Source organism: Eurytemora carolleeae, unplaced genomic scaffold (genome assembly GCF_000591075.1).
Source record: "Eurytemora carolleeae unplaced genomic scaffold, Eaff_2.0 scaffold226, whole genome shotgun sequence".
In the NCBI taxonomy this organism is placed as follows: domain Eukaryota; kingdom Metazoa; phylum Arthropoda; class Copepoda; order Calanoida; family Temoridae; genus Eurytemora; species Eurytemora carolleeae.
In genome coordinates, this window is record NW_019396119.1 from 282,773 (window position 1) to 300,319 (window position 17,547).

Sequence of the window (17,547 nt, forward strand, 5' to 3'; positions counted from 1 at the left end):
GGAATTCATGCGGGCAGATCACAATATACTGTAACATAGACTACACAAAAAACACAGATTACGCATAATACACAGATTACAATATATTATATCATAGATTACACATAATATACAGATTACAATATACTGTAACATTGAACAAAGAACATTTTCATCACTCTCCGTTATGACCCTATATGTTTATTCGATCAATGTACTGCAAACCATTGCAATTAACTGCACCAGCTTATACCTTAGGGTGCATGCATGGTACTATATCGAGTTCCCCAGCCAAAATTTCATCATAGATAAATAAATAAACATAGATAGCTTATGTACGCAAAATCACTAAGAATTGTACAGTCCACGAACTCGTACTTCTAGGAGTCAAAGTGTACTTCAATGCTAAGCGGGGTAATTTGGTGTTTTAATGGATTTCATAATGGAACTATTTGAACAACAATATTTCACTGAGAAATATATCAAATTGACGAAAACTGAAGAAGGACATGAGAAGGACTAAACTAATCCTAGGCAATAAACTCGAGAACAGAGCTCACGTACTAAAGTCTAAAGATACGATCAACACCCACACAGTGTAGCTATGGTAACTAACCCCTCTTCAATAATCTCAAGAACATACTAGCACCTTCAAGGATCGTGTACCAAGTACAATACATTGATAGTGTACTGCTAATTCTAGGAGAAATGTTTTCTTACGATTATGGAAGAAACTATGCACCAGCAAAATATCATCAATAAATCAGACAATCAAACTTTTAGGGACACCCTATGACCATATATAAAAACTTACAATTCTCGAATGAATCTTTAAGTCATGACATTCTGCTTTCAGTACAGTAGTAAATTGGAAGCAACATTTGTAAAAGAAAAAAAAGAAAAAAAAGAAAACTCATTCAGTAATTAACGATTAAAAAAAACTGCGACCATAAATGAAGAACGATTATTCAATTTTTTTCAAAAAATATTGAAATGTGCATGAAAGATTTGTCTTAAAACTCTGAATATATACTGTTCGTTTTTCTTTATTAGATAGTTAAAAAATTGTTTTATTTAGGGCTGAAAAATATTTTTTTTCGACACTCTGGCAATATTTTCCAAAAAACGCTTTTTGCTTGTAATTTGCTTAGTTTTCGAGAAATTCAAGACGGAAATTTTGATCTTCTTCTTAATTTATTTTCACGAAATGTTGTTCTAGCTTGAATTAGTGATTTGATTTACACAAAAAAATAAAAAATCTGAGTTTAAAATTTTAAAAAAAAATTCATAAATTCAAAAAAAACTTTAAAACTGATGCATGGTTGATTTGAGCATTTTATTTTCAAAAATGTGCCTAGCTAATAGTAATAAATGTTAGGTACAAGAAAAACATAATATTTTTAATTTTAATCTTCAGTTTTCTTTCAATCTATAGATTAATATCTATAAATATACTTTGCTTGCCTGTCTGTCTGTTTGTTTGTTTGTTTGTATCCATTATAATGTCTAAACGGCTGAACCGATCGGCCCAAATTTAGTTTGGGACTTTACATGAACTCAGGGATGCTTAGAATTACAAAAGTTGTCTCCGAAAAATTTGATTTCGTAAAATTCCACTGAAACAAAATTGTAAATCCACAATATTTTTTTGGTTTAATTGAAGAGAAAATGCTAAAAATTGAGCAACAATTAAAATTTGAAACAGAAGATGGTCGCGAAGCGCCCTGATATCCGAGCATTCTGTAATCCTTTAATAGATCACTGAACTCTCTTATATCGAATATAGCAGATATTTTACGATTTTTACGTATATCCTGAAAACAAAACTAAATTTGGTTAATATCCTAATTTTGTTAAATTATATGCCACCAGAGAGTGAGGCATTCCTTTTCTTCAATACTTTTTAATACATAAAATTACGACGAAAAGTATATTTACTCAATATTTTTTAAGGAAATCCCACACTTCATTCGAAAGAAATAACTAACTGTCTGTCTGTTTTATAATTGAAAGATATTTTTTACATAAACATATTCGTTGATTACTTTTTACTAAAATATATGTGTTTTTTCGCACTTTTTCTTTCTATTTTTGCAATCTTCAGTTTTACTCACTCATCAATGCAAAATGCTTTCAAGCTGATGAACAACTTTTATAAGTAACTAGCTGAAGGTCCCGACGTTGCCCTTAAATAAAATCTTTTCTCTCTTCGTTTTGAGAATTTGAGATACTTCGAGAGAAATACTAATTCTTTCTTTCACATGCCTTCTTCAGCATATCAGTGACAAAATAAACATAGAAATCACCTATCAACATCTTTGCTTTACCGCCAATTCGGAGAGAGATTGCTTATAAAACGAATTCAGACTACGAACTGCAACTGGCAACGGAATTGGCTCAGCTTGAGAAGCACGGATCGACCATCCAAAAATCTAAACATGTAGTGGACGTAGTATGAAAACGTTGTAAACAATTCTCTCCTTAATAGATTTTAACTACCGCCGCGCTCCTGAATTGAATTGCTGAATTGAATCAAATCCCTCTGAAAACTACGAGAAAACTGTGAATTTTGATCAATAAACGCTTGTATCCAGCAGTCAACTTCAACTTTTTACTAAATACATGAAAACAGCTAAGAAATTCCGTCCTCCTCTTGCAAACGCTTTTAAGACATTGACAAAAATAAAGTTTGTTTCTTTTTCCACTGAATTGATTGCGAAATCAAGTTTAGCTACTTATTTGATAAAAAATTATGGCAACCCGCCTTTTTGTTTCATCAATAATTTATGGCGACACGCCTGTTTGTTGTAACTGAGATGGCAACTCGCCTAATTTAATAAATGGCGACACACCTACGTAATTTAGTCAAATATTTATGGCGACCCGTCTTTTGATGTAACATATGCTAACCTGGCGACACGACGTCTACTTTTTTATTAACTATTTAAAGCGACACGCCTAGATCTATGCTATCGTCAGTCATTAAAATAAATTCCGTCCTCCTCTTGCAAACGCTTTTTACATACTGACAACATGCAGTTTGTTTCTTTTCCCACTGAATTGATTGCAAAGTCAAGTTTAGCTAAAGAATTCATATAGTCTGTGAGCATCTTATTTTTGTACATTATAGAATTTTTTGTTATTTGCGGATTTCATAATATTTTTTCGCGCATTTTCAAAATTTTACCAAATTAAATAATTTAAGAAAAAAATATTTTAAGATTACATAAAGTCTGATTGGCCATAAACCTTCCCTGGGGCCACGTGAGGTCTCCACACAAAATTTGGGCCTGATCGGTTCAGCCGTTTTGACGTTTATTGGATACAAACAAACAGACAAACAGACAAGCTAAATTTATATATAGTTACTAGCCTCATAGGGCGCTTCGCGCCCATCTTCTAAATTAATTGTGAACATGTTCTCTTTGTGTACATCGTAAACCAAAACAAAAATAATTCGCGGATTTTCACAAAAATTTCGTGGATTTTCAAATATTTAATGAAGATCGAATTTTGATGGAGACAAATATTTGAAATTTTGATCATTCATAAACCTTCCCTGTGGTCACGTGATGTCCCACAAAAAATTTGGGCCCGATCGGTTCAGCCGTTTTGACGTTTATTGGATACAAACAAACAGACAAACAGACAGACAAGCCAAATTTATATATAGATTGACATACTGCAAATTCGTCGGCTTTAAAGTTCTGATATCTGGGAAATTTCTTATTTAGCAAAGTTTGATCACAGATTGAAGGATAAGACACCAGATTGTAGGATAGGACACCAGATTGTAGGTTAGGACACCAGATTGAAGGATAGGACACCAGATTGTAGGATAGGACACCAGATTGTAGGATAGGACACCAGACTGTAGGATAGGACACCAGACTGTAGGATAGGACACCAGACTGAAGGATAGGACACCAGATTGTAGGATTGGACACCAGATTGTAGGATAGGACACCAGATTGTAGGATAGGACACCAGATTGTAGGATAGGACACCAGATTGAAGGATAGGACACCAGATTGTAGGATAGGACACCAGATTGTAGGATAGGACACCAGATTGAAGGAAAGGACACCAGATTGAAGGATAGGACACCAGATTGTAGGATAGAACACCAGATTGAAGGATAGGACACCAGATCGAAGGATAGGATACCAGATTGAAGGATAGGACACCAGATTGTCTGTTTGTGTATATTGATTTTCCTTTTGATTTAAAGAAAATATTTAGCAAAAAGATTTTAGTTGCAAATGATAAGCGTGCAGATCGTACAGATCTTACAGATCGTACAGATCGTACAGATACAGAACTGTCATAAACTTGATAAGTTTTACGCAAATGAAAATTCTGTATAAATCGGAAATATATAAACATAAATTGTTCAAATATTTGTTATCAGGCAGACATATAAATTCTTTCATATTTTACCTTTTTGCAATTCATTTAAAACCTCATCAGAACATAATTCATTCAAGTTAGGGATCAACAACTTAAAAAAATCAGGACTTTAAAACTGGTTTTCGAACTGCTTTATTTACTTAGTTCTTGTTTTACAGATTTATTAATATTTATAGATGATGATGTAAAAAACATCGAAATGTGTGCAACTGCATTCTAAGGATAAAGCGCACTTTTAACCAATTCATATGTGTATAAATATAACCCAGAACTTTGGAAACAACGAAAGAATAAATGAAATGTCGTTTTTTAACCTACTGATTATGGAATGTTGCAGATATCTGTTTTTCTTAATTAAATGATATAATATGGAGTTCTTAGAAAAATTGTCAAGACGACATTTTATAAATTCTTTAGATGTTTCCTAAGTTCTGGGTTAAACAAAGGCCAAATTTAAAGAATTTGAGCCGCGGCTTATATTTAAGACACGGCTCAAATATGGTTGGCGCCACGTGAAATTATATTTAATGTTTCAAGATTTAAGCCGGCGCTCAATTGTAACCGGTTTTTTGGCTGACTTGAGAGGCGGCTTAAAATCATAAAATTCGGACTCTTTAGTTTTAAAAATACTTTGCTATAAACTTCCTTGAACATAACAAGCTATTGGCATTTATATTCGTTTTCTTAGACCTGTGGATGAAAAGATGAGAACAGAGAGTTTAAGATGAAGAATAATTTGATAATTGAGCTTAAAACAAGAAAAGAGCGTATTGAAAACGTTGAATTATTGATAATGTTGAATATGATGAAATATTTTGTCTAAAATTTAAATTCCACAGAAAATAAATGTTCTTTCTTTGATATTTTTCTGACAATTTTATTCTGTTCTGAGCTGAAAACTTTAGAATGGGATATCCTTAATCCCGATCGGTTAATTAATATGGAGATTAATATCAAGAGGAGAACAAGCAATATTTAATCTGGATATTTAGAAAAAGAGGAGATAAAGCATTGATCTCGATATCCACTATTTTAAAGTTTTCAGCTCTGTACATTTTCTTAAGATATCTTTACAAATCCTTTTTCTTCAAAATTAGATAATAGTTCTTTTTGATAAATCCTTTTTTTCTTAATTAACTTTTTCTAAATTCTAATTTTAAAGTAAGATTAAAATCAGATTCTGTAAAATATTGGATTTTTTTTACCTAACTAACTCCATTATACTTTTTTGTTCATCGTACATTTTATAAATATTTATCATTTTACTTGAAAAAAGGCCGTTCGTTTATCCATCATTGAAGTCAGTGTCACTATAATAATTCTTTTATCTAAATTTTTTTGATACAGACTTTATTTTGGTGTTTTTTAATTCAGACTTTTAAAAATACTTTCTAACCCATGATCCATGGATATATTTCTATGTTTTAAATATTAAGATTTATAAATACAGTATACACTGTACATAACTAGAACATCTCAACTTGATAATTACTTTTTCTTTTTGACATAATGTAATTATTGTTTCAGAATTTGCTTTGCAGTTTGAAGGGGAGCCGGGGATCTAGGAATTGCGACAATATTACAAAAGTTTATATTAAAGTCCTAAATTCTATTTCTAAAAAAGAAACTTTTCAATGAATAATGTTGATACTTTAAATTATGTCATGTGAATTATGAAAACTTTTTATAAATATATGGTCATGGACAGAGGTTGAGGAGGTGCAACTTTAAGACCTGGAGTATAAACATGGATGGAGGTTGAGGGGGGTGCAACCCTTGACCTGGAGCATAAACATAGATGGAGGTTGAGGGGGGTTCAACCCTTGACCTGTAGCATAAACATAGATGGAGGTTGAGGGGGGTGCAACCCTAGACCTGGAGCATAAACATGGATGGAGGTTGAGGGGGGTGCAACCCTTGACCTGGAGCATAAACATAGATGGAGGTTGAGGGGGGTGCAACCCTAGACCTGGAGCATAAACATGGAGGGAGGTTGAGGGGGGTGCAACCCTAGACCCTGAGCATTATTATGGATGGAGGTTGAGGGGGGTGCAACCCTATACCCTGAGCATTATTATGGATGGAGGTTGAGGGGGGTGCAACCCTTGACCTGGAGCATAAACATATATGGATGGAGGTTGAGGGGGGTGCAACCCTATACCCTGAGCATTATTATGGATGGAGGTTGAGGGGGGTGCAACCCTTGACCTGGAGCATAAACATGGATGGAGGTTGAGGGGGGTGCAACCCTTGACCTGGAGCATATACATAGATGGAGGTTGAGGGGGGTGCAACCCTTGACCTGGAGCATAAACATGGATGGAGGTTGAGGGGGGTGCAACCCTTGACCTGGAGCATATACATGGATTGAGGTTGAGGGGGGTGCAAAAAAGATAAGAAAATTGTTAACACTATATTGGATGTGATAAGTTAAGTAAACTATAAAAGATATGAAGAAAAAGGATTTATCTATAATAATTGTATATATATATATATATATATATATATGTTTGGTAAATACTTGGTTATACTATAACTAATATAATAAAGTACATTTCGGACAGAACAAGTTAGAACAAGACAAGGGGTAAACACGAAGTTATTGTGCATTTCAGTGGTGTGCTCACACTTTGGTATCAAACAAAGGAGATTTTTTTTATTGAATTCACGGGCAGCCGTAGTACAACCTTTCCGGTCCCAGTGTGTACTGTTTCTAGCTCTATGGACAGGACTAGCCGGTGCAACAAGGTTGACGTGGTTAGACTTTATGCTTCATATAGGTTGAATTTACTTTTAGTAAAGGGGCAGAGGTGCGTGCATTGAATGGACTGAAAGCGTAATTTCAAGTGACCCTGCATGCATGGAAGATGACAATGCCACAACGGTTTCCTTTAAAGCTTTGTCTGATCAAGATTGAATTAGATATCCATGTTTTTGTTTCTTTAATCTGGATATTTTAAATTGTGGTTTCCCTACTAAAGTGACTTGTGCACTTTTGCCATCTTTGCATAGATGGTCAATTCTTATAATTGTGTTTTTTCTGGGTATGATTTTTTGACCAATCTTATCCGCGGCAATTGCTATTTTTGAAGAATTATAATTGAGCGTGTGGTTCAATTAAATAATTTAAGAGATGTTAAATATTTAGATTTATAATAAATTAACATTCTTAACTATACAATTAAATGTACTTGTACATATTTCTATATATGTTTCATGTCATCACATGCTAATTTTTATTTATCTTTTACATAGATCCTCCGTCTGCATTATGGATATTTTTCTTAATTTCACAGAAAGGTTAATGATTAANTCCTGCTTTAATCCTAGCCCCCAGTTTTTTCCTGCTTTAATCCTAACTCCCCTGTTCCATCCTGTTAATCCTAGCCCCCTGTTTCTCCATGCTTTAATCCTAGCCCCCCTGTTCCTTTCTGCTTCAACCCTAGACCCCCTGTTCCATCCTGCTTTAATCCTAACTCCCCTGTTCCTTTCTGCTTTAACCTAAGTCCCCTTGTTCCATCCTGCTTTAATCCTAGCCCCGTGTCCCTTCCTGCTTTAATACTAGACACTTGTTTCTTTCTGCTTTAATCCTAGCCCCTTGTTCCTTCCTGCTTTAATCCTAGCCCCTTGTTCCTGCCTGCTTTAATCCTAGCCCCTTGTTCCTGCCTGCTTTAATCCTAGCTCCTGATTCCTTCCTACTTTAATCCTAGCCCCTTGTTCCTTCTTGATTTGATCCTAGCCCCCCTGTTCAATCCTGCTTTAATCCTAGCCCGTTCAAACCTGCTTTAATCCTATAACCCATATGTTCCATCATGCTTTAATCCTAGCCCCCATATCAATCCTGCTTCAATTCTGGCCGCACTTGTGTTTTTAATTTGCTATCATTTCCATCATAATTACTGTACCTTTACCACCTTTCTCCTCAATTAATTAATCATGTCCCTTCTTTCTCTAAATAGTATAACCCACTTATGTCCTTTGTCTTAAATGCTCATATCCGAACATATATTTAGTCTAAATCATTAAATCAACTTTTCAAGGAGAAATAACATTTCTCGCAAGTTTAAAAACTTTGAAATATTTGAACTGTTCAGCATTATTTAATTAGTTTGATTTTGTTTATATAAATATGTTACAGGCATATAAATTTTCAGAACACACACACATAGTGCTACATTTAAAAGTGTAACCATGTAACCAGCATGAGCTCAATAGCTCGGAATATGGATAGGTCCATTGATGCCGCCCCTTCAGTTCTAATGCAGACTTGGAGCTAAGCTCAGATTGGATAGTTCTATTGATGCAACCCCTTCAGTCCTAATATGGAAAAGAAGCTAAGATCACATTGCAAGTAGTCCGGCCTACAAGCATGGCAGCTTCTTAGCTCTTTGAATTGAGCTATAGGTCGGACAGACACTGGGGCGGATGATAAATCACCTCCTGTATAATGTGTAGAAATGTTTGAATTTTTGAATGCATGGAAAACATAAGCCACCGTTGCCCCAGAATTCTATTTGAAATTCAAGCCAATAGGCATGAACCATGGCTTGGAACAAGAAAATAGGATCGATCTGGGCTAAAACCGAAATGGAGTTAGTTAGAACGAACAATGGTTGAAACTAATGAATCGTTGAAAGCCGGAGCTCTCCGGCGGACTATCCGCCTTTCATTCGCCTCATACGCCGAGTTAATCTTCTTTCTTCCAATTCTCTGGGACAACTAACTCCATATTGGTTTTAGTCCAGGCCTATTTTCTTCTTCCAAGTCATGGTTCATGCGTATTGGCTTGAATTTAAAATAGAATTCTGGAGCAACGGTGGCTTTGGTTTTCCACGCATTCAGTCTAAAAATCCATATCTGGGTAGGAACACTGAGACAGCTACAGCTAGGGATGTTAATCAGTTTTTAAAAAACGATCAAAAAAACTATCGTTTATGTTTTGTTTTTATGTTTTTCTGAAAACGATTGTTTCGTTTTTATAAAATCTATAGCTTTTGAAACGGACTACTAGTTTTGAACTTTGCAAAAACGAAAAATGATAATTTTTTTTAAACGATCGTTTTAGAAATAAATTTGTTAATTAAGCTGAGTTTTAAGCACAATTCATTTCAATTTTTGTTTCAGTAAAATAAGTTTATAAATGCTGTCTTAAATGATTTTTTAATAAGAGAAATAACCTAAATGTTTTCTGATCCTAAATGTATTTTGTCTTAAAAAGATCGTTAACGTTCGTCAATGAAAGGTTGTTGTTTAAGATCGTTAACGATTGTCAAAAAATTAGAAACAACCTATACTATCGTTAATAAAACGACAAACTTTTTCGAAAACGATCGTTTTTAAAAACGATATTTTTAAAACGATCGCTATCAACAAAAACAAATTCGTTTTTTCTTCGTCGTTTTTAAAAAGTCATTTCGGGCACTTTGAAGGAGTTTGAGTAGAGTTTGGTTAAAACTCTGTTTTTTTTTTACTTTAAAGGGAGTGTTCGCCAAAAATGAAAGGGGGTATAGGCTTAATGCGATAAAAAAGCGCTTTTGATCTCTACTAATCTTACCTCTATCTGTTGCGTCTATAAGGAGAAAATTGTTAAAGACGTCTCATACCGAATAACTTAGCGCCCATACAAATTGAGAAAATTGCAACATACGACTTAGACCGTAAAAAATCAATTTAATTTCAAACAAATCATTCAAATATTACAACCTATAGTCATCGATTATCTTTCGCCACATTTGTACATAGTTTATATTTTATAATATTTTATTTTTTTAGTAAACGTTTTAACGGATTTCGAAAAATGTGAGTGGTGCGCGGCATTCTTAGATAATTGCGCAAGCAACAAGAGAAATAATCAAATTCAAAACAAATTAATTAAAAAATATTATAAAATATAAACTATATACAAATGTGGCGAAAGATAATCGATGACCATAGGTTGTAATATCTGAATCAAAAGCGCTTTTTTATCGCATTAAGCCTATACCCCCTTTCATTTTTCGCGAACACTCCCTTTAAATAAACGCAATCCTTTAGAGGGAACTATAAGCATTTATATTTGATCTAAGTGACCCTGACCAAGTTTTAATTAGATATCAATGTTTAGAATTTATAAAACTGGTTATTTTCTTGCGCATGTTTGCTTTAGGAAAACACATTTTATTATTATTTAGTATTATTTTATAAAAAGTTGCTTATTACTGTCCCATATCTAAATCAATTCCCCCCCCCCCCTCTCCGTAAAAAGATATATTTAAAATCATTCATATATGTTTAAATAAGCTCTTTCTCTCTCTCTCTAGTCTAGTTTGACAACTTTCGGATTTGATTTTTATTCATTTTCCAGACAAACAGGACTTGTTTTTTTACGTAGGGAAGGAATTCTCATATTAAAGAGAAGAAGAGGGGGAGGGGGGGGAGGGGTTACCCATAGCAAGTGATTATTATGGAAAGGGGAGGGTTTGCTGTATGAAATATTACAGGTCTAAGTTATTGTTTTAAAAAAAAGCCTGAATTTCAAAAGTAAAAGCGATAGAAATATTAACAAAAAGTGGTTTCTATTGCTTTTTCCGTTTGCCGATTTTGGAGACTAATTAAACATTTTTTTACTACATTTCTTATTATAATTCATTTGATTATACGTCTAAAAATTCAACTCTTATGCAGGTGCTAGAATCCAACTGGAGCCTGGAGTTGGTATAAGAGCACTATTCACAAATAAAAAAAACAGAACTATTTCGCAAGAACTAAAAAGAATAATCAAATTTCCTATCTAAACTTTTACATTTGATTCTCAGAACATTTTGCACAAAGAAATTAGCATAAAGATTTCTACAAAAAAAGAGAAATTCATTAGTCAGCATTTAGCATAAAATTGAAACTAAAATTTGGCTAAAATGGGTTTGTCTGCGACTGCAAATTTTTGTGTCGAGGCAGCAGTATATAAAAAAGAAAAAGAAAAATTACAAAGGAAAAGAAATTACATAAGAACCTTTCTAGGATATTTTGATCTGCCTTTCTCCTAATACCAGACCTTTCTCCTAGATACCAGACCTGTATCCTAGGTACCAGACCTGTATCCTAGGTACCAGACCTGTCTCCTAGGTACCAGACCTGTCTCCTAGGTACCAGGCCTGTATCCTAGGTACCAGACCTGTATCCTAGGTACCAGACCTGTATCCTAGGTACCAGACCTGTATCCTAGGTACCAGACCTGTATCTTAGGTACCAGACCTGTCTCTTTGGTACCAGACCTCTCTCCTAGGAACCACACCTGTCCTCTAGGTACCAGACCTGTTTTCTAGGTACCAGACCTGTCTTCTAGGTACCAGACCTTTATCCTAGGTACCAGAACTGTCTTCTAGGTACCAGACCTGTCTCCTAGGTACCACACCTGTATCCTTGGCGCCAGCAGACCTGAGTTTAAAGTTTGACTTCAGTAACTGGGGTTTCTTGGGATTTAATAAACAAGATTTTTTTAATAAAAATGTTTATACTTTGCGTCAATAAGTTGGTTGATAAATATGCTTGATTATGATTTATGAGAAATTCAAACTTTATTTATATTTGAACAGATTTATTTTCCTAATAAATTAGGAAAAGGTCTGAATCTGGGTGTATAAGAAATGTTATGCATATTTTTATCCGTCGCTTAACACTCCTTTTTCGCTCTTTGTCTTGTCATTCAACGCGGCATTCGCGTGTCTCATTTGGCCTTAGGGTTATTGTGAACAAGAACCTCTAAATCTTGAAAAGACTACATCTGTGTTCTATCTGTATTGCTATTAATCTATGGATATATCACCAAACTTATTCTTGTAATTAAATAACGGTATTATATAAACATTTCTAGTTTCTATCTTTTAACCTTCTTAATCTTTACATGAGCTCTTATTCTAAAGAGACAAGTCGCAGAAAGAAGAAAGAATAAAATCACGTTAATGAATAATTTACCACCAAGGAAATACACTTTGGGTCAAATACTTTTTAAAAACGTGAAATAAAATGAACTTTTTCATATTTTGCGGACTCCCTTAAATTATTCGAAAAGTGTCTCTTTAGAGGCAGAAGATATCCTGATCTGAAACTTGATATTCTAGATCTAGAAGGCCCATATATAGTCCTAATATACTTTTACCATTTATGGTATATTTAACTTCATTTTATTTCTATATTTACTGGCCGAAGTGCCCGGCGTTGCCCATGGTATTTTTAGCCTTTGTTAACCCCAGGGTATCCACGAGTTCCCTAAAACAATTTTAGCCAAATTGATCCAATCGTTCGGCCAGCTATAGATAACATCTATTGTAATATATAGGTATATTTATAGACAATTTAAGTAATAGTTCATTAAAATATCACCGTAAACTTGGTTCTATGAATATTCAAGTTAAAATATAAAAAAGAGAAAAGGTTAAAAAATTTCAATAAAAAAGAACAAAAATTTGAGGTTCGTTGATTACGTATAGATCAAGGCTGCAGGTTAATGTAGTGTCAGACTTACAGGCTAACACAGACTGCTCATGAACTCTATCTGGATGGCTAAACAACCCTATAGTGGCCCAGCACGCCATGCTACAGTTCCATGAAAGGCTTTTGGACTGCCATCTAACGGCCAATTGTTGCATAATACCCGTTTAACTTTTACTATTTTTATAGAAATACTCCAACTTTAAAACAAAAACATCAAATTTATGATTTAGTCTATTTTTGAAAATTTTGTATTTCGTATCTGAAAAGATTAAATATCCCTGATTATAGAGATATCACGGGCATCCGTAGTACATTTGAATTTCCGAGCCGGGTCAACCTTTACAGTCCCAGTTTGTAATGTATCGCCCGGACATTGGGTAAATATAGCAGACACTCAATAGGACTAGCCGGTGCAACAAGGTTGACGCCGTCAGACTTTAGGTTGAATTGTACTTGTACTAAAGGGTCAGAGGTGCATGATCTGCTGATTGACCGTTTACTGTACAATAGAACCTGCTGTGGAGAATATCACATATTCTAGCTTTCAATTGATCTCTGTAACTCTCTTATCTCTGGTCAGACTACACACAAAAGGCTAGAGAAGCAAGACTTCATCAGACGCTAATCAATCAACTAAAGATATATTCAGAAAACAAGAGGAATCAAAGAAAACAAATATATTCATAATGTCCTTGGTTTATTAAATTGATAACTTAGAATTAAACTGGAATATATCCGGATATCTCGGATATTTAACAAAACTGGAATATATCCGGATATCTCGTATATTTAACAAAACTGGAATATATCCGGATATCTCGGATATTTAACAAAACTACCAATGAATATGTCAAATCAGATCTGTAGTGCTTATTTGCAATGGTAGCCCCCGTCAGGACATTTGTTGGAAAATCTACGCTGGATTCTAACGTGTGTATTTAGCTTCATCAACTGCACTGATCATTGTTATTATTAGGTGCAGTACGTGGAAAAGGCATATGAAAGTAAACCAAAATGTCTGGGGTTGGGGAGGGGATTTTAATCATGGCCTATTTGGGTTATAAAAAGAATTGTAACTTTTTATTCACCTTAATCTTACATGATAAAATGGTAGATAAAGACAACTTCACTTAAATATACAGTGCTCCCCAAAATAATATGGTAAGCGTAGACGACTGCTCATAAATATACAGTGTTTTCCAAAATAAATCTTCTTTTCTCACTTTCTTTTTCTTCCTTTCTTTCTCTTCTTATTTCTTCCTTCTATTTACAGTAACATACAGTAATAAAATGGTGAAGTTAAGACGAATTTTCTTAAATATGCAATCTTTCAAGAAGTACTGTATATTTATGAAAAGTAATCATCATTTACCATATTATTTTGGGGAGCACTGTATATTTATAAAAAGTAGTTGTCTTTATTCATCATTTTATTATTTATGAAGAAGAAAAAGAAGATAAAGTGAAGTGAAGAAAAAGCTACAATTCTTTTTATAACCCAAATAGACCATGAATAAACCCTCCCCCCCCCCACGAAATGTTGGTTTATTTTCATATCTCTTTTCCACGTACTGTACCTAATAACAATGTTCAGTGTAGTTGACTAAGCAAAATACACACGTCAGAATCTAGCGTACATTATCCAACTAATGTCCTGAGTCCTGACGGGTGGTAGTCTATATATGTCCTGGGATCTTCAAACATTTTTATATTTTTGATCAAACTATATGTTTCTCCTGAAGTTAGAATATTGCATTGTTAATCTTGGGATTAATTTGAGGAATCAAGCATCGTATACAAATTTAAAAGTGTCCACAACACAATGGATATCGAAGTGATTCACTTTACAAATAATATAAAATCCTATTTTTTTAATGTCTTAGTATCTCTCAAATATAAGTTATTTTTAGTACTTGACCCTATACTTGCGGTCAACTTATTTACCTGCACCTTTTTATATCTAAATGTAGACAGTTCAACACAGACTCTTGTTTTTTTGGATTGTATATACCTGTATAGGTAGAGAGGATAGAGTTTGTGATAGATTGAAGAAGTATTTTTAAGTTGATAAAGTTTAAAGCGGAGTTAGCATTTTTCTACATAAGTTTGTAAACACAATACAAAATGCATTTTTTTGCAAATGTAAAGAGATATTTTAAAATATATTTTGAGCATAAGTCCCATCGTAGTTAGTGGTCTACAATAAAATGACTACATAGTATACATATATAAACCAGCAAAATTTCGAACATTTTACAGTCCTATAATACCCCCCTTCCTCCCCTCCCCCTCCCACACACTAAAACATGTTTTCACCTCCCTGCAAAAATCAATTTAAACCAAATTCGTTTTTCACCCCCCCCCCCCCCACCGTCTCTCACCTGTTGGGGTTTACATTAGGCTGCTATGGTCGGAGAAACTGGTTATGGAAACCTTCAGCCATTGAAGTCCACCAAGAACTGGGCTTTTTAGAGAATCTCTCTCTCCTTCTCTCTCCCTCTCCTCTGTATGGTGTATCTATCTATCTGAACCCCGAGGATTTTCTCTGTATCACATCTTTACAAGTTCTTCTGCGGCTTCACACATTTTGCGGAGGCAAGAAAGCTTTTTATTCATAAAAAAATTATCTGCATAATTCAATTTTCTCCACATTGAAACCAGTATAGAGACCACATTTATTAAGCATCAATGTGTATTTAATTAAAGGAATCTTGATCAATGTGAAAGGAGTGAAAGTGATGTTGTTGAAACGCATAAAAACGTATATTTAATCTTAATTTTTATACAACAAAATTTCATTAAATAGATAAATCATCATCATTGGAGTACTATTGTAGACCCCCATTGACGTCTTGTTGGAGACCTGAAGACCCCCATATTTTCATTCAAGACCCCATATTTTCGTTGGGGTCTCCAAATCTCAGATTCTTGTTTGCGACCACCCCCATTTTCGTTGGGGCTCTACAGATTCTTGTTGGAGACCACCCATATTTTCGTTGGGACCCCATATTTTAGTTGTAGACCCCCACATTTTCGTTTGAGATCTGCCCCTGCCTCGGGCGTCATGGTTGCATTTTTAATCATCAACTTAGTTCAAAGCTTCACAACAAGTAACTCAATCTACAACTTTGATACAGAAATTAATACCAGGATACCTGGAAACCAGGATACCTGGAAACCAGGATACCTGGAAACCAGGATACCTGGAAACCAGGATACCTGGAAACCAGGATACCTGGAAACCAGGATACATGGAAACCAGTATACCTGGAAACAAAAATATTTGGAAACCAGGATACCTGGAAACAAGGATACATGGAAACCAGGATACCTGGAAACCAGGATGATTGGAATTTCAAAACAGTTTATTTGATAAAAATCAAGGTTTTAAAATTATTAGTAAAATGCAATAACTTAAAACGTTGATGATTCTAATTATATCCTGCAAAGGGATTGAGTTTGTAAAGCTTTTTTATTAAAAACATAGATTATCGAACAGATTTTAAAGTTTGAAATATTAAACGTTTATGACATTGGGTTGCAAAAAATTTCAATTTCTAGTTTACAAGAATGCGTTGAATTAGCCAGCCTTAGCTTGTAAAAGAAAATTACCACTGAAAAGGAAATTTCCTTTGGAATTAAGTTTTTGTGTTTAATACTTAAGATAAATTAATATTTCTTTTGTAAATATATCATTCAGAAGTCAAAAGTCGGAGCTAGACTGAGTTCTTGTCACACAAACTCTGATCTTTTAATCCTTATATTTATGCAATCGGCCCTGAGCCTTTTCATCTCTCAAAATTCTATTAGATCAAATAGTCGAAGTTTGAAATATAAAAGCCTAACACCAAAAGGTTGAAAGTTATAAAGATTAGACATTTCTTATGCAATAACTCATTTTCTTCTGTTGGAATCTCTGGATTCATACAGATTGATTTAACTGAAAAAAAAAACGAAAACTGTAAGGAACCACACTGATCTATAAATTGCAAGCTCCCACGCTAAAATCATTTAGCCGATTACATCTCAGAAACAATCTGGTTTATAAAATGTACTTGTCTATGGCTACAAATAATTTCAAATGCGTAAATAAGGTCAGATCAAAGGCGTTGTATAACTTCCAAGTCGACCCACAGTGTATTAAAATCAAAGAGAATAGAATATATATTAGAGTGGAATTTAGACAATCCCTCGGTATGAGTTTTTTCAGTCCCTTTCAGCCTGAAAGTGTACAAATCATGTAAATATTCACAAATTATATGCAGTAGAGTACATTAATACAGTATGTTCCCTAGACTATCCATTTCAATTTCGAATTTTTTAAAGCTGTAACGGAAAATCGTCGTTTGTAAAGTGAAAGGTCTATGTGAAATGATCATTGGTCAATTATGAAACCAGCCTATTTCATGATTTGGTTTTCTTTTAATATTAATTTTAGATTTTCTATAAAATGATGTTCCAGGGCCCAAAAGGTTATATAGCATAAATATGTGAAGTACACCTGCAGTATGGAATCAGTACAACAAAATGGCTGTTTCACACTTTTTTCTAGTAAATTCCACTCTAACATATTCTATTCTTTTTGATTAAAATGTAAAGATACACAATACTGCAAGAGAACAAACCGAATTTTTTGATTTATGAAAAAACAGAGGATGTTATTTCGCGAAATTTTGTAATAATTACGCG

General features: G+C 34.0%; 1 protein-coding gene across 3 annotated transcripts in view; it reads right to left on the reverse strand.

The window, feature by feature from the left end:
• The window catches only part of LOC111695486 (FMRFamide receptor), a 62,358-nt gene extending 47,047 nt beyond the window's left edge, over window positions 1-15,311 (reverse strand). For 2 of the 3 annotated variants that reach the window (XM_023464833.1, XM_023464831.1), the window contains exon 1: window positions 15,240-15,311. The gene's annotated coding sequence lies outside the window, so the exon portion shown is untranslated. Of the gene's footprint in view, window positions 1-2,889; window positions 2,998-15,239 lie in introns of those variants that run through there. The other variant, XM_023464832.1, reaches the window with a different exon arrangement.
• Between the last annotated feature and the right edge of the window lie 2,236 nt (window positions 15,312-17,547).